Genomic DNA, 18,446 nt, shown 5'->3' with positions numbered 1-18,446 from the left:
CCAGAAACCGGTCCCCGGTAGCTTGTTTCCTTCCCAGTATAAGAATTGGCTTGGTAGTTTGGTTTGCCCTGTTCCCATCATGCACTGGGACAGGAACAGACTAATTTGCATGCAGCCAGGTTCTGAGCTGGGATGGTGCAGTGAGCTACAAAACGGTGATGGATCAAGCCATGATCTTTGGACTGGGTAAGAGTGGTCTGCTTAATTCAGACACTCTGTTCATCACCACCCCCTTTTCTGAATCATTTTGTCCACCATAAGCGTGGAAGGGTATACTCAGATGTGAGTCCCTTGCTCATTGCACCATCAGGATTCAAGCAAGCCGGGCCGACGACGGCTGAAATGCCAGAAACCGGTCCCCGGTAGCTTGTTTCCTTCCCAGTATAAGAATTGGCTTGGTAGTTTGGTTTGCCCTGTTCCCATCATGCACTGGGACAGGAACAGACTAATTTGCATGTAGCCAGGTTCTGAGCTGGGATGGTGCAGTGAGTTAAAAAACGGTGATGGATCAAGCCCTGATCTTTGGACTGGGTAAGAGTGGTCTGCTTAATTCAGACACTCTGTTCATCACCACCCCCCTTTCTGAATCATTTTGTCCACCATAAGCGTGGAAGGGTATACTCAGATGTGAGTCCCTTGCTCATTGCACCATCAGGATTCAAGCAAGCCGGGCCGACGACGGCTGAAATGCCAGAAACCGGTCCCCGGTAGCTTGTTTCCTTCCCAGTATAAGAATTGGCTTGGTAGGTTGGTTTGCCCTGTTCCCATCATGCACTGGGACAGGAACAGACTAATTTGCATGTAGCCAGGTTCTGAGCTGGGATGGTGCAGTGAGCTAAAAAACGGTGATGGATCAAGCCCTGATCTTTGGACTGGGTAAGAGTGGTCTGCTTAATTCAGACACTCTGTTCATCACCACCCCCGTTTCTGAATCATTTTGTCCACCATAAGCGTGGAAGGGTATACTCAGATGTGAGTCCCTTGCTCATTGCACCATCAGGATTCAAGCAAACCGGGCCGACGACGGCTGACATGCCAGAAACCGGTCCCCGGTAGCTTGTTTCCTTCCCAGTATAAGAATTGGCTTGGTAGTTTGGTTTGCCCTGTTCCCATCATGCACTGGGACAGGAACAGACTAATTTGCATGTAGCCAGATTCTGAGCTGGGATGGTGCAGTGAGCTAAAAAACGGTGATGGATCAAGCCCTGATCTTTGGACTGGGTAAGAGTGGTCTGCTTAATTCAGACACTCTGGTCATCACCACCCCCTTTTCTGAATCATTTTGTCCACCATAAGAGTGGAAGGGTATACTCAGATGTGAGTCCCTTGCTCATTGCACCATCAGGATTCAAGCAAGCCGGGCCGACGACGGCTGAAATGCCAGAAACCGGTCCCCGGTAGCTTGTTTCCTTCCCAGTATAAGAATTGGCTTGGTAGTTTGGTTTGCCCTGTTCCCATCATGCACTGGGACAGGAACAGACTAATTTGCATGTAGCCAGGTTCTGAGCTGGGATGGTGCAGTGAGCTAAAAAACGGGGATGGATCAAGCCCTGATCTTTGGACTGGGTAAGAGTGGTCTGCTTAATTCAGACACTCTGTTCATCACCACCCCCTTTTCTGAATCATTTTGTCCACCATAAGCGTGGAAGGGTATACTCAGATGTGAGTCCCTTGTTCATTGCACCATCAGGATTCAAGCAAGCCGGGCCGACGACGGCTGAAATGCCAGAAACCGGTCCCCGGTAGCTTGTTTGCTTCCCAGTATAAGAATTGGCTTGGTAGTTTGGTATGCCCTGTTCCCATCATGCACTGGGACAGGAACAGACTAATTTGCATGTAGCCAGGTTCTGAGCTGGGATGGTGCAGTGAGCTAAAAAACGGGGATGGATCAAGCCCTGATCTTTGGACTGGGTAAGAGTGGTCTGCTTAATTCAGACACTCTGTTCATCACCACCCCCTTTTCTGAATCATTTTGTCCACCATAAGCGTGGAAGGGTATACTCAGATGTGAGTCCCTTGCTCATTGCACCATCAGGATTCAAGCAAGCCGGGCCAACGACGGCTGAAATGCCAGAAACCGGTCCCCGGTAGCTTGTTTCCTTCCCAGTATAAGAATTGGCTTGGTAGTTTGGTTTGCCCTGTTCCCATCATGCACTGGGACAGGAACAGACTAATTTGCATGTAGCCAGGTTCTGAGCTGGGATGGTGCAGTGAGCTAAAAAACGGTGATGGATCAAGCCCTGATCTTTGGACTGGGTAAGAGTGGTCTGCTTAATTCAGACACTCTGTTCATCACCACCCCCTTTTCTAAATCATTTTGTCCACCATAAGCGTGGAAGGGTATACTCAGATGTGAGTCCCTTGCTCATTGCACCATCAGGATTCAAGCAAGCCGGGCCGACGACGGCTGAAATGCCAGAAACCGGTCCCCGGTAGCTTGTTTCCTTCCCAGTATAAGAATTGGCTTGGTAGTTTTGTTTGCCCTGTTCCCATCATGCACTGGGACAGGAACAGACTAATTTGCATGTAGCCAAGTTCTGAGCTGGGATGGTGCAGTGAGCTAAAAAACGGTGATGGATCAAGCCCTGATCTTTGGACTTGGTAAGAGTGGTCTGCTTAATTCAGACACTCTGTTCATCACCACCCCCTTTTCTGAATCATTTTGTCCACCATAAGCGTGGAAGGGTATACTCAGATGTGAGTCCCTTTCTCATTGCACCATCAGGATTCAAGCAAGCCGGGCCGACGACGGCTGAAATGCCAGAAACCGGTCCCCTGTAGCTTGTTTCCTTCCCAGTATAAGAATTGGCTTGATAGTTTGGTTTGCCCTGTTCCCCTCATGCACTGAGACAGGAACAGACTAATTTGCATATAGCCAGGTTCTGAGCTGGGATGGTGCAGTGAGCTAAAAAATTCTGAGCTGGGATGGTGCAGTGAGCTAAAAAACGGTGATGGATCAAGCCCTGATCTTTGGACTGGGTAAGAGTGGTCTGCTTAATTCAGACACTCTGTTCATCACCACCCCCTTTTCTGAATCATTTTGTCCACCATAAGCGTGGAAGGGTATACTCAGTTGTGAGTCCCTTGCTCATTGCACCATCAGGATTCAAGCAAGCCGGGCCGACGACGGCTGAAATGCCAGAAACCGGTCCCCGGTAGCTTGTTTCCTTCCCATTTTAAGAATTGGCTTGGTAGTTTGGTTTGCCCTGTTCCCATCATGTACTGGGACAGGAACAGACTAATTTGCATGTAGCCAGGTTCTGAGCTGGGATGGTGCAGTGACCTAAAAAACGGTGATGGATCAAGCCCTGACCTTTGGACTGGGTAAGAGTGGTCTGCTTAATTCAGACACTCTGTTCATCACCACCCCCTTTTCTGAATCATTTTGTCCACCATAAGCGTGGAAGGGTATACTCAGATGTGAGTCCCTTGCTCATTGCACCATCAGGATTTAAGCAAGCCGGGCCGACGACGGCTGAAATGCCAGAAACCGGTCCCCGGTAGCTTGTTTCCTTCCCAGTATAAGAATTGGCTTGGTAGTTTGGTTTGCCCTGTTCCCATCATGCACTGGGACAGGAACAGACTAATTTGCATGTAGCCAGGTTCTGAGCTGGGATGGTGCAGTGAGCTAAAAAACGGTGATGGATCAAGCCCTGAACTTTGGACTGGGTAAGAGTGGTCTGCTTAATTCGGACACTCTGTTCATCACCACCCCCTTTTCTGAATCATTTTATCCACCATAAGCGTGGAAGGGTATACTCAGATGTGAGTCCCTTGCTCATTGCACCATCAGGATTTAAGCAAGCCGGGCCGACGACGGCTGAAATGCCAGAAACCGGTCCCCGGTAGCTTGTTTGCTTCCCAGTATAAGAATTGGCTTGGTAGTTTGGTTTGCCCTGTTCCCATCATGCACTGGGACAGGGACAGACTAATTTGCATGTAGCCAGGTTCTGAGCTGGGATGGTGCAGTGAGCAAAAAAACGGTGATGGATCAAGCCCTGATCTTTGGACTGGGTAAGAGTGGTCTGCTTAATTCAGACACTCTGTTCATCACCACCCCCTTTTCTGAATCATTTTGTCCACCATAAGCGTGGAAGGGTATACTCAGATGTGAGTCCCTTGCTCATTGCACCATCAGGATTCAAGCAAGCCGGGCCGACGACGGCTGAAATGCCAGAAATCGGTCCCCGGTAGCTTGTTTCCTTCCCAGTATAAGAATTGGCTTGGTAGTTTGGTATGCCCTGTTCCCATCATGCACTGGGACAGGAACAGACTAATTTGCATGTAGCCAGGTTCTGAGCTGGGATGGTGCAGTGAGCTAAAAAACGGTGATGGATCAAGCCCTGATCTTTGGACTGGGTAAGAGTGGTCTGCTTAATTCAGACACTCTGTTCATCACCACCCCCTTTTCTGAATCATTTTGTCCACCATAAGCGTGGAAGGGTATACTCAGATGTGAGTCCCTTGCTCATTGCACCATCAGGATTCAAGCAAGCCGGGCCGACGACGGCTGAAATGCCAGAAACCGGTCCCCGGTAGCTTGTTTCCTTCCCAGTAAAAGAATTGGCTTGGTAGTTTTGTTTGCCCTGTTCCCATCATGCACTGGGACAGGAACAGATTAATTTGCATGTAGCCAAGTTCTGAGCTGGGATGGTGCAGTGAGCTAAAAAACGGTGATGGATCAAGCCCTGATCTTTGGACTTGGTAAGAGTGGTCTGCTTAATTCAGACACTCTGTTCATCACCACCCCCTTTTCTGAATCATTTTGTCCACCATAAGCGTGGAAGGGTATACTCAGATGTGAGTCCCTTGCTCATTGCACCATCAGGATTCAAGCAAGCCGGGCCGACGACGGCTGAAATGCCAGAAACCAGTCCCCGGTAGCTTGTTTCCTTCCCAGTATAAGAATTGGCTTGGTAGTTTGGTTTGCCCTGTTCCCCTCATGCACTGAGACAGGAACAGACTAATTTGCATATAGCCAGGTTCTGAGCTGGGATGGTGCAGTGAGTTAAAAAACGGTGATGGATCAAGCCCTGATCTTTGGACTGGGTAAGAGTGGTCTGCTTAATTCAGACACTCTGTTCATCACCACCCCCTTTTCTGAATCATTTTGTCCACCATAAGCGTGGAAGTGTATACTCAGATGTGAGTCCCTTGCTCATTGCACCATCAGGATTCAAGCAAGCCGGGCCGACGACGGCTGAAATGCCAGAAACCGGTCCCCGGTAGCTTGTTTCCTTCCCAGTATAAGAATTGGCTTGGTAGTTTGGTTTACCCTGTTCCCATCATGCACTGGGACAGGAACAGACTAATTTGCATGTAGCCAGGTTCTGAGCTGGGATGGTGCAGTGAGCTAAAAAACGGTGATGGATCAAGGCCTGATCTTTGGACTGGGTAAGAGTGGTCTGCTTAATTCAGACACTCTGTTCATCACCATCCCCTTTTCTGAATCATTTTGTCCACCATAAGCGTGGAAGGGTATACTCAGATGTGAGTCCCTTGCTCATTGCACCATCAGGATTTAAGCAAGCCGGGCCGACGACGGCTGAAATGCCAGAAACCGGTCCCCGGTAGCTTGTTTCCTTCCCAGTATAAGAATTGGCTTGGTAGTTTGGTTTGCCCTGTTCCCATCATGCACTGGGACAGGAACAGACTAATTTGCATGTAGCCAGGTTCTGAGCTGGGATGGTGCAGTGAGCTAAAAAACGGTGATGGATCAAGCCCTGATCTTTGGACTGGGTAAGAGTGGTCTGCTTAATTCAGACACTCTGTTCATCACCACCCCCTTTTCTGAATCATTTTGTCCACCATAAGCGTGGAAGGGTATACTCAGATGTGAGTCCCTTGCTCATTGCACCATCCATCAGGATTCAAGCAAGCCGGGCCGACGACGGCTGAAATGCCAGAAACCGGTCCCCGGTAGCTTGATTCCTTCCCAGTATAAGAATTGGCTTGGTAGTTTGGTTTGCCCTGTTCCCATCATGCACTAGGACAGGAACAGACTAATTTGCATGTAGCCAGGTTCTGAGCTGGGATGGTGCAGTGAGCTAAAAAATGGTGATGGATCAGCCCTGATCTTTGGACTGGGTAAGAGTGGTCTGCTTAATTCAGACACTCTGTTCATCACCACCCCCTTTTCTGAATCATTTTGTCCACCATAAGCGTGGAAGGGTATACTCAGATGTGAGTCCCTTGCTCATTGCACCATCAGGATTCAAGCAAGCGGGGCCGACGACGGCTGAAATGCCAGAAACCGGTCCCCGGTAGCATGTTTCCTTCTCAGTATAAGAATTGGCTTGGTAGTTTGGTTTGCCCTGTTCCCCTCATGCACTGGGACAGGAACAGACTAATTTGCATATAGCCAGGTTCTGAGCTGGGATGGTGCAGTGAGCTAAAAAACGGTGATGGATCAAGCCCTGATCTTTGGACTGGGTAAGAGTGGTCTGCTTAATTCAGACACTCTGTTCATCACCACCCCCTTTTCTGAATCATTTTGTCCACCATAAGCGTGGAAGGGTATACTCAGATGTGAGTCCCTTGCTCATTGCACCATCAGGATTCAAGCAAGCCGGGCCGACGACGGCTGAAATGCCAGAAACCGGTCCCCGGTAGCTTGTTTCCTTCCCAGTATAAGAATTGGCTTGGTAGTTTGGTTTGCCCTGTTCCCATCATGCACTGGGACAGGAACAGACTAATTTGCATGTAGCCAGGTTCTGAGCTGGGATGGTGCAGTGAGCTAAAAAACAGTGATGGATCAAGCCCTGATCTTTGGACTGGGTAAGAGTGGTCTGCTTAATTCAGACACTCTGTTCATCACCACCCCCTTTTCTGAATCATTTTGTCCACCATAAGCGTGGAAGGGTATACTCAGATGTGAGTCCCTTGCTCATTGCACCATCAGGATTTAAGCAAGCCGGGCCGACGACGGCTGAAATGCCAGAAACCGGTCCCCGGTAGCTTGTTTCCTTCCCAGTATAAGAATTGGCTTGGTAGTTTGGTTTGCCCTGTTCCCATCATGCACTGGGACAGGAACAGACTAATTTGCATGCAGCCAGGTTCTGAGCTGGGATGGTGCAGTGAGCTAAAAAACGGTGATGGATCAAGCCCTGATCTTTGGACTGGGTAAGAGTGGTCTGCTTAATTCAGACACTCTGTTCATCACCACCCCCTTTTCTGAATCATTTTGTCCACCATAAGCGTGGAAGGGTATACTCAGATGTGAGTCCCTTGCTCATTACACCATCAGGATTCAAGCAAGCCGGGCCGACGACGGCTGAAATGCCAGAAACCGGTCCCCGGTAGCTTGTTTCCTTCCCAGTATAGGAATTGGCTTGGTAGTTTGGTTTGCCCTGTTCCCATCATGCACTGGGACAGGAACAGACTAATTTGCATGTAGCTAGGTTCTGAGCTGGGATGGTGCAGTGAGCTAAAAAATGGTGATGGATCAAGCCCTGATCTTTGGACTGGGTAAGAGTGGTCTGCTTAATTCAGACACTCTGTTCATCACCACCCCCGTTTCTGAATCATTTTGTCCACCATAAGCGTGGAAGGGTATACTCAGATGTGAGTCCCTTGCTCATTGCACCATCAGGATTCAAGCAAGCCGGGCCGACGACGGCTGAAATGCCAGAAACCGGTCCCCGGTAGCTTGTTTCCTTCCCAGTATAAGAATTGGCTTGGTAGTTTGGTTTGCCCTGTTCCCATCATGCACTGGGACAGGAACAGACTAATTTGCATGTAGCCAGGTTCTGAGCTGGGATGGTGCAGTGAGCTAAAAAACGGTGATGGATCAAGCCCTGATCTTTGGACTGGGTAAGAGTGGTCTGCTTAATTCAGATACTCTGTTCATCACCACCCCCTTTTCTGAATCATTTTGTCCACCATAAGCGTGGAAGGGTATACTCAGATGTGAGTCCCTTGCTCATTGCACCATCAGGATTTAAGCAAGCCGGGCCGACGACGGCTGAAATGCCAGAAACCGGTCCCCGGTAGCTTGTTTCCTTCCCAGTATAAGAATTGGCTTGGTAGTTTGGTCTGCCCTGTTCCCATCATGCACTGGGACAGGAACAGACTAATTTGCATGTAGCCAGGTTCTGAGCTGGGATGGTGCAGTGAGCTAAAAAACGGTGATGGATCAAGCCCTGATCTTTGGACTGGGTAAGAGTGGTCTGCTTAATTCAGACACTCTGTTCATCACCACCCCCTTTTCTGAATCATTTTGTCCACCATAAGCGTGGAAGGGTATACTCAGATGTGAGTCCCTTGCTCATTGCACCATCAGGATTCAAGCAAGCCGGGCCGACGACGGCTGAAATGCCAGAAACCGGTCCCCGGTAGCTTGTTTCCTTCCCAGTATAAGAATTGGCTTGGTAGCTTGGTTTGCCCTCTTCCCATCATGCACTGGGACAGGAACAGACTAATTTGCATGTAGCCAGGTTCTGAGCTGGGATGGTGCAGTGAGCTAAAAAAGCGGTGATGGGTCAAGCCCTGATCTTTGGACTGGGTAAGAGTGGTCTGCTTAATTCAGACACTCTGTTCATCACCACCCCCTTTTCTGAATCATTTTGTCCACCATAAGCGTGGAAGGGTATACTCAGATGTGAGTCCCTTGCTCATTGCACCATCAGGATTCAAGCAAGCCGGGCCGACAACGGCTGAAATGCCAGAAACCGGTCCCCGGTAGCTTGTTTCCTTCCCAGTATAAGAATTGGCTTGGTAGTTTGGTTTGCCCTGTTCCCATCATGCACTGGGACAGGAACAGACTAATTTGCATGTAGCCAGGTTCTGAGCTGGGATGGTGCAGTGAGCTAAAAAACGGTGATGGATCAAGACCTGATCTTTGGACTAGGTAAGAGTGGTCTGCTTAATTCAGACACTCTGTTTATCACCACCCCCTTTTCTGAATCATTTTGTCCACCATAAGCTTGGAAGGGTATACTCAGATGTGAGTCCCTTGCTCATTGCACCATCAGGATTCAAGCAAGCCGGGCCGACGACAGCTGAAATGCCAGAAACCGGTCCCCGGTAGCTTGTTTCCTTCCCAGTATAAGAATTGGCTTGGTAGTTTGGTCTGCCCTGTTCCCATCATGCACTGGGACAGGAACAGACTAATTTGCATGTAGCCAGGTTCTGAGCTGGGATGGTGCAGTGAGCTAAAAAATGGTGATGGATCAAGACCTGATCTTTGGACTGGGTAAGAGTGGTCTGCTTAATTCAGACACTCTGTTTATCACCACCCCCTTTTCTGAATCATTTTGTCCACCATAAGCTTGGAAGGGTATACTCAGATGTGAGTCCCTTGCTCATTGCACCATCAGGATTCAAGCAAGCCGGGCCGACGACAGCTGAAATGCCAGAAACCGGTCCCCGGTAGCTTGTTTCCTTCCCAGTATAAGAATTGGCTTGGTAGTTTGGTATGCCCTGTTCCCATCATGCACTGGGACAGGAACAGACTAATTTGCATGTAGCCAGGTTCTGAGCTGGGATGGTGCAGTGAGCTAAAAAACGGTGATGGATCAAGCCCTGATCTTTGGACTGGGTAAGAGTGGTCTGCTTAATTCAGACACTCTGTTCATCACCACCCCCTTTTCTGAATCATTTTGTCCACCATAAGCGTGGAAGGGTATACTCAGATGTGAGTCCCTTGCTCATTGCACCATCAGGATTCAAGCAAGCCGGGCCGACAACGGCTGAAATGCCAGAAACCGGTCCCCGGTAGCTTGTTTCCTTCCCAGTATAAGAATTGGCTTGGTAGTTTGGTTTGCCCTGTTCCCATCATGCACTGGGACAGGAACAGACTAATTTGCATGTAGCCAGGTTCTGAGCTGGGATGGTGCAGTGAGCTGAAAAACGGTGATGGATCAAGACCTGATCTTTGGACTAGGTAAGAGTGGTCTGCTTAATTCAGACACTCTGTTTATCACCACCCCCTTTTCTGAATCATTTTGTCCACCATAAGCTTGGAAGGGTATACTCAGATGTGAGTCCCTTGCTCATTGCACCATCAGGATTCAAGCAAGCCGGGCCGACGACAGCTGAAATGCCAGAAACCGGTCCCCGGTAGCTTGTTTCCTTCCCAGTATAAGAATTGGCTTGGTAGTTTGGTATGCCCTGTTCCCATCATGCACTGGGACAGGAACAGACTAATTTGCATGAAGCCAGGTTCTGAGCTGGGATGGTGCAGTGAGCTAAAAAACGGTGATGGATCAAGACCTGATCTTTGGACTGGGTAAGAGTGGTCTGCTTAATTCAGATACTCTGTTTATCACCACCCCCTTTTCTGAATCATTTTGTCCACCATAAGCTTGGAAGGGTATACTCAGATGTGAGTCCCTTGCTCATTGCACCATCAGGATTCAAGCAAGCCGGGCCGACGACAGCTGAAATGCCAGAAACCGGTCCCCGGTAGCTTGTTTCCTTCCCAGTATAAGAATTGGCTTGGTAGTTTGGTATGCCCTGTTCCCATCATGCACTGGGACAGGAACAGACTAATTTGCATGTAGCCAGGTTCTGAGCTGGGATGGTGCAGTGAGCTAAAAAACGGTGATGGATCAAGCCCTGATCTTTGGACTGGGTAAGAGTGGTCTGCTTAATTCAGACACTCTGTTCATCACCACCCCCTTTTCTGAATCATTTTGTCCACCATAAGCGTGGAAGGGTATACTCAGATGTGAGTCCCTTGCTCATTGCACCATCAGGATTCAAGCAAGCCGGGCCGACAACGGCTGAAATGCCAGAAACCGGTCCCCGGTAGCTTGTTTCCTTCCCAGTATAAGAATTGGCTTGGTAGTTTGGTTTGCCCTGTTCCCATCATGCACTGGGACAGGAACAGACTAATTTGCATGTAGCCAGGTTCTGAGCTGGGATGGTGCAGTGAGCTAAAAAACGGTGATGGATCAAGACCTGATCTTTGGACTAGGTAAGAGTGGTCTGCTTAATTCAGACACTCTGTTTATCACCACCCCCTTTTCTGAATCATTTTGTCCACCATAAGCTTGGAAGGGTATACTCAGATGTGAGTCCCTTGCTCATTGCACCATCAGGATTCAAGCAAGCCGGGCCGACGACAGCTGAAATGCCAGAAACCGGTCCCCGGTAGCTTGTTTCCTTCCCAGTATAAGAATTGGCTTGGTAGTTTGGTATGCCCTGTTCCCATCATGCACTGGGACAGGAACAGACTAATTTGCATGTAGCCAGGTTCTGAGCTGGGATGGTGCAGTGAGCTAAAAAACGGTGATGGATCAAGCCCTGATCTTTGGACTGGGTAAGAGTGGTCTGCTTAATTCAGACACTCTGTTCATCACCACCCCCTTTTCTGAATCATTTTGTCCACCATAAGCGTGGAAGGGTATACTCAGATGTGAGTCCCTTGCTCATTGCACCATCAGGATTCAAGCAAGCCGGGCCAACGACGGCTGAAATGCCAGAAACCGGTCCCCGGTACCTTGTTTCCTTCCCAGTATAAGAATTGGCTTGGTAGTTTGGTTTGCCCTGTTCCCATCATGCACTGGGACAGGGACAGACTAATTTGCATGTAGCCAGGTTCTGAGCTGGGATGGTGCAGTGAGCAAAAAAACGGTGATGGATCAAGCCCTGATCTTTGGACTGGGTAAGAGTGGTCTGCTTAATTCAGACACTCTGTTTATCACCACCCCCTTTTCTGAATCATTTTGTCCACCATAAGCGTGGAAGGGTATACTCAGATGTGAGTCCCTTGCTCATTGCACCATCAGGATTCAAGCAAGCCGGGCCGACGACGGCTGAAATGCCAGAAACCGGTCCCCGGTAGCTTGTTTCCTTCCCAGTATAAGAATTGGCTTGGTAGTTTGGTATGCCCTGTTCCCATCATGCACTGGGACAGGAACAGACTAATTTGCATGTAGCCAGGTTCTGAGCTGGGATGGTGCAGTGAGCTAAAAAACGGTGATGGATCAAGACCTGATCTTTGGACTGGGTAAGAGTGGTCTGCTTAATTCAGACACTCTGTTTATCACCACCCCCTTTTCTGAATCATTTTGTCCACCATAAGCGTGGAAGGGTATACTCAGATGTGAGTCCCTTGCTCATTGCACCATCAGGATTCAAGCAAGCTGGGCCGACGACGGCTGAAATGCCAGAAACCGGTCCCCGGTAGCTTGTTTCCTTCCCAGTATAAGAATTGGCTTGGTAGTTTGGTATGCCCTGTTCCCATCATGCACTGGGACAGGAACAGACTAATTTGCATGTAGCCAGGTTCTGAGCTGGGATGGTGCAGTGAGCTAAAAAACGGTGATGGATCAAGCCCTGATCTTTGGACTGGGTAAGAGTGGTCTGCTTAATTCAGACACTCTGTTCATCACCACCCCCTTTTCTGAATCATTTTGTCCACCATAAGCTTGGAAGGGTATACTCAGATGTGAGTCCCTTGCTCATTGCACCATCAGGATTCAAGCAAGCCGGGCCAACGGCGGCTGAAATGCCAGAAACCGGTCCCCGGTAGCTTGTTTCCTTCCCAGTATAAGAATTGGCTTGGTAGTTTGGTTTGCCCTGTTCCCATCATGCACTGGGACAGGGACAGACTAATTTGCATGTAGCCAGGTTCTGAGCTGGGATGGTGCAGTGAGCAAAAAAACGGTGATGGATCAAGCCCTGATCTTTGGACTGGGTAAGAGTGGTCTGCTTAATTCAGACACTCTGTTCATCACCACCCCCTTTTCTGAATCATTTTGTCCACCATAAGCGTGGAAGGGTATACTCAGATGTGAGTCCCTTGCTCATTGCACCATCAGGATTCAAGCAAGCCGGGCCGACGACGGCTGAAATGCCAGAAACCGGTCCCCGGTAGCTTGTTTCCTTCCCAGTATAAGAATTGGCTTGGTAGTTTGGTATGCCCTGTTCCCATCATGCACTGGGACAGGAACAGACTCATTTGCATGTAGCCAGGTTCTGAGCTGGGATGGTGCAGTGAGGTAAAAAACGGTGATGGATCAAGCCCTGATCTTTGGACTGGGTAAGAGTGGTCTGCTTAATTCAGACACTCTATTCATCACCACCCCCTTTTCTGAATCATTTTGTCCACCATAAGCGTGGAAGGGTATACTCAGATGTGAGTCCCTTGCTCATTGCACCATCAGGATTCAAGCAAGCCGGGCCGACGACGGCTGAAATGCCAGAAACCGGTCCCCGGTAGCTTGTTTCCTTCCCAGTATAAGAATTGGCTTGGTAGTTTGGTTTGCCCTGTTCCCATCATGCACTGGGACAGGAACAGACTAATTTGCATGTAGCCAAGTTCTGAGCTGGGATGGTGCAGTGAGCTAAAAAAACGGTGATGGATCAAGCCCTGATCTTTGGACTTGGTAAGAGTGGTCTGCTTAATTCAGACACTCTGTTCATCACCACCCCCTTTTCTGAATCATTTTGTCCACCATAAGCGTGGAAGGGTATACTCAGATGTGAGTCCCTTGCTCATTGCACCATCAGGATTCAAGCAAGCCGGGCCGACGACGGCTGAAATGCCAGAAACCGGTCCCCGGTAGCTTGTTTCCTTCCCAGTATAAGAATTGGCTTGGTAGTTTGGTTTGCCCTGTTCCCCTCATGCACTGAGACAGGAACAGACTAATTTGCATATAGCCAGGTTCTGAGCTGGGATGGTGCAGTGAGCTAAAAAACGGTGATGGATCAAGCCCTGATCTCTGGACTGGGTAAGAGTGGTCTGCTTAATTCAGACACTCTGTTAATCACCACCCCCTTTTCTGAATCATTTTGTCCACCATAAGCGTGGAAGGGTATACTCAGATGTGAGTCCCTTGCTCATTGCACCATCAGGATTCAAGCAAGCCGGGCCGACGACGGCTGAAATGCCAGAAACTGGTCCCCGGTAGCTTGTTTCCTTCCCAGTATAAGAATTGGCTTGGCAGTTTGGTTTGCCCTGTTCCCATCATGCACTGGGACAGGAACAGACTAATTTGCATGTAGCCAGGTTCTGAGCTTGGATGGTGCAGTGAGCTAAAAAACGGTGATGGATCAAGCCCTGATCTTTGGACTGGGTAAGAGTGGTCTGCTTAATTCAGACACTCCGTTCATCACCACCCCCTTTTCTGAATCATTTTGTCCACCATAAGCTTGGAACGGTATACTCAGATGTGAGTCCCTTGCTCATTGCACCATCAGGATTCAAGCAAGCCGGGCCAACGGCGGCTGAAATGCCAGAAACCGGTCCCCGGTAGCTTGTTTCCTTCCCAGTATAAGAATTGGCTTGGTAGTTTGGTTTGCCCTGTTCCCATCATGCACTGGGACAGGGACAGACTCATTTGCATGTAGCCAGGTTCTGAGCTGGGATGGTGCAGTGAGCAAAAAAACAGTGATGGATCAAGCCCTGATCTTTGGACTGGGTAAGAGTGGTCTGCTTAATTCAGACACTCTGTTCATCACCACCCCCTTTTCTGAATCATTTTGTCCACCATAAGCTTGGAAGGGTATACTCAGATGTGAGTCCCTTGCTCATTGCACCATCAGGATTCAAGCAAGCCGGGCTGACGACGGCTGAAATGCCAGAAACCGGTCCCCGGTAGCTTGTTTCCTTCCCAGTATAAGAATTGGCTTGGTAGTTTGGTATGCCCTGTTCCCATCATGCACTGGGACAGGAACAGACTAATTTGCATGTAGCCAGGTTCTGAGCTGGGATGGTGCAGTGAGGTAAAAAACGGTCATGGATCAAGCCCTGATCTTTGGACTGGGTAAGAGTGGTCTGCTTAATTCAGACACTCTATTCATCACCACCCCCTTTTCTGAATCATTTTGTCCACCATAAGCGTGGAAGGGTATACTCAGATGTGAGTCCCTTGCTCATTGCACCATCAGGATTCAAGCAAGCCGGGCCGACGACGGCTGAAATGCCAGAAACCGGTCCCCGGTAGCTTGTTTCCTTCCCAGTATAAGAATTGGCTTGGTAGTTTGGTTTGCCCTGTTCCCATCATGCACTGGGACAGGAACAGACTAATTTGCATGTAGCCAAGTTCTGAGCTGGGATGGTGCAGTGAGCTAAAAAACGGTGATGGATCAAGCCCTGATCTTTGGACTTGGTAAGAGTGGTCTGCTTAATTCAGACACTCTGTTCATCACCACCCCCTTTTCTGAATCATTTTGTCCACCATAAGCGTGGAAGGGTATACTCAGATGTGAGTCCCTTGCTCATTGCACCATCAGGATTCAAGCAAGCCGGGCCGACGACGGCTGAAATGCCAGAAACCGGTCCCCGGTAGCTTGTTTCCTTCCCAGTATAAGAATTGGCTTGGTAGTTTGGTTTGCCCTGTTCCCCTCATGCACTGAGACAGGAACAGACTAATTTGCATATAGCCAGGTTCTGAGCTGGGATGGTGCAGTGAGCTAAAAACGGTGATGGATCAAGCCCTGATCTTTGGACTGGGTAAGAGTGGTCTGCTTAATTCAGACACTCTGTTAATCACCACCCCCTTTTCTGAATCATTTTGTCCACCATAAGCGTGGAAGGGTATACTCAGATGTGAGTCCCTTGCTCATTGCACCATCAGGATTCAAGCAAGCCGGGCCGACGACGGCTGAAATGCCAGAAACTGGTCCCCGGTAGCTTGTTTCCTTCCCAGTATAAGAATTGGCTTGGTAGTTTGGTTTGCCCTGTTCCCATCATGCACTGGGACAGGAACAGACTAATTTGCATGTAGCCAGGTTCTGAGCTGGGATGGTGCAGTGAGCTAAAAAACGGTGATGGATCAAGCCCTGATCTTTGGACTGGGTAAGAGTGGTCTGCTTAATTCAGACACTCTGTTCATCACCACCCCCTTTTCTGAATCATTTTGTCCACCATAAGCGTGGAAGGGTATACTCAGATGTGAGTCCCTTGCTCATTGCACCATCCATCAGGATTCAAGCAAGCCGGGCCGACGACGGCTGAAATGCCAGAAACCGGTCCCCGGTAGCTTGTTTCCTTCCCAGTATAAGAATTGGCTTGGTAGTTTGGTTTGCCCTGTTCCCATCATGCACTAGGACAGGAACAGACTAATTTGCATGTAGCCAGGTTCTGAGCTGGGATGGTGCAGTGAGCTAAAAAACGGTGATGGATCAAGCCCTGATCTTTGGACTGGGTAAGAGTGGTCTGCTTAATTCAGACACTCTGTTCATCACCACCCCCTTTTCTGAATCATTTTGTCCACCATAAGCGTGGAAGGGTATACTCAGATGTGAGTCCCTTGCTCATTGCACCATCAGGATTCAAGCAAGCCGGGCCGACGACGGCTGAAATGCCAGAAACCGGTCCCCGGTAGCTTGTTTCCTTCCCAGTATAAGAATTGGCTTGGTAGTTTGGTTTGCCCTGTTCCCATCATGCACTGGGACAGGAACAGACTAATTTGCATGTAGCCAGGTTCTGAGCTGGGATGGTGCAGTGAGCTAAAAAACGGTGATGGATCAAGCCCTGATCTTTGGACTGGGTAAGAGTGGTCTGCTTAATTAAGACACTCTGTTCATCACCACCCCCTTTTCTGAATGAGTTTGAGATAAGCCTTAAGGATTCAAAATATGTGAAACTATCTAAAGACAAAAAATAATTTTCCCATGAAAGGGTGTATCCTTATATCAAAGATGACTACAAACTTAGTAACAGGAACCCAAGATACAACACTGACAGCGACGGGTCAGATTCAGGGTCTGACAGTTCAGGAGCCTCTGCAAACTATATCAACACGACAAACAGGAGGTCAAGAAGAGGAAGAGGGAATGGAGGGAGATACCGAGGAAACCAGAGCCCAATGTGGCCCCCATATCAGGACCCTGATAGCTACGGTCCACCTCCACCACCCTTCTTTTATGGTCCTCCGATATACCATCAACAGAATTTTCAAAGCTGGGGCAACAATCAAACAAATCAAGGGCGCCCTTTTTTAGGCGGGGGCAGACCCACACAGCAGGCGAAAAACAAAACCAGACAACATCTATAATGGGCTGAACCATTAGTGACCACAGGACGCCACACACGCAGCAAGGGTCCTCCGGAACCAACGACGAGCAACAATCCAATCTAGTGGTTATTCTGTCCACTATTGATCTGTCTGAAATACAAACATAAGTACTTAATAAAGGTTTGGGTTTCGTACCAAACCCTCACACAGACACATTCAAACTCTGCTGTGAGTTGAAAGAATTCTTAAGGAAATTAAAACTCCAAGTTTTTTTCCAAAACAAAGAACCAACAGAAGAAACCAGAAGTGACACAGGACTGAGGAAGAAATCTACTTTTGTCCCTCCATCAAACAGTCTACCAGTTGAACTATTGGCCTTTGAAAAGGCGATTATGAAGGAGGTTAAAGATCTAGACCCACGCACAGCAAAAGTTTTCCATAACACTAGCAAGTGTGAACTGGCAGCAATACAGGAATTATCCAGAAATGACACCATCACAATCAAACCAGCCGATAAAGGTGGGGCAATTGTCCCACTAAACTCCGCAGACTACAGGCAGGAATGCCTACGCCTATTAGCAGACACCAGAAACTATACCATCTTAAAGGAAGACCCAACGGAACGCTTGAGGGTATCCATAGCATACCTTATTGAGGAATCCCTTGCAAATGACTGGATAAGAAAGAAGGAAGCAGATTTCCTGGTGAACAACAAACCCACAATCCCTTATTTCTACACTATTCCCAAGATTCACCAGCGACTGGAAAAACCACCCGGGAGACCCATTGTCTCTGGAATTGGGTCAATCCTGGAACCTCTATCTAAATATGCGGATGCATTTTTAAGACCTTTAGTGCAAGGGACTGACACCCACCTTAAAGATACTAAAGACGTTCTATGCCTTCTGAAGGAACAGACCTTTGACCCCACATCCAGTATTTTCATCAGTCTGGATGTGGAGAGTCTATATACAAGCCTTCCACACCAACAAACCCTTGAAATACTTGAGGAAGTTCTTTTTGATGGTGACTGGAAATACCACACTCCCCGGCATGTGGTGATGGAGTGCTGCCACTTGGCCCTCACTGAAAACTTTTTTCGCTTTGAGGAGACACTATACCAACAACGTCATGGGACCAGCATGGGAAGCACTTTCGCGCCGAGCATAGCTGGATTATATGTCCATCATTTAGAAAAGAACAAAATACTGAATAACAACAACCCCTATAGGCACCATATAAAATGATGGAAGCGCTATATAGACGGTGTTCTACTGATTTGGCAAGGGACAGAAGAACAAGCAAAGGTTCGTCTGGCTCAATGAGCAAGGCAATTTCCTCAATTTCACCAACACCATGAGCAGATCACATTTGGTGTTCTTGGATCTGAACATTTGGACAGACTCAGGCACACTAACCACAACAACACATTTCAAGGAAACTGCTCGGAACTGTCTTTTGGCTTATGACAGCTTCCACCCGCGACATCTGAAACAGAACCTCCCCTTCGGCCAATTTTTACGACTGCGAAGGAAC

This window comes from Lissotriton vulgaris, chromosome 8, assembly GCF_964263255.1.
Source record: "Lissotriton vulgaris chromosome 8, aLisVul1.2, whole genome shotgun sequence".
NCBI classification, from domain to species: Eukaryota; Metazoa; Chordata; class Amphibia; order Caudata; family Salamandridae; genus Lissotriton; species Lissotriton vulgaris.
Note: the sequence above shows the minus strand (reverse complement) of the source record.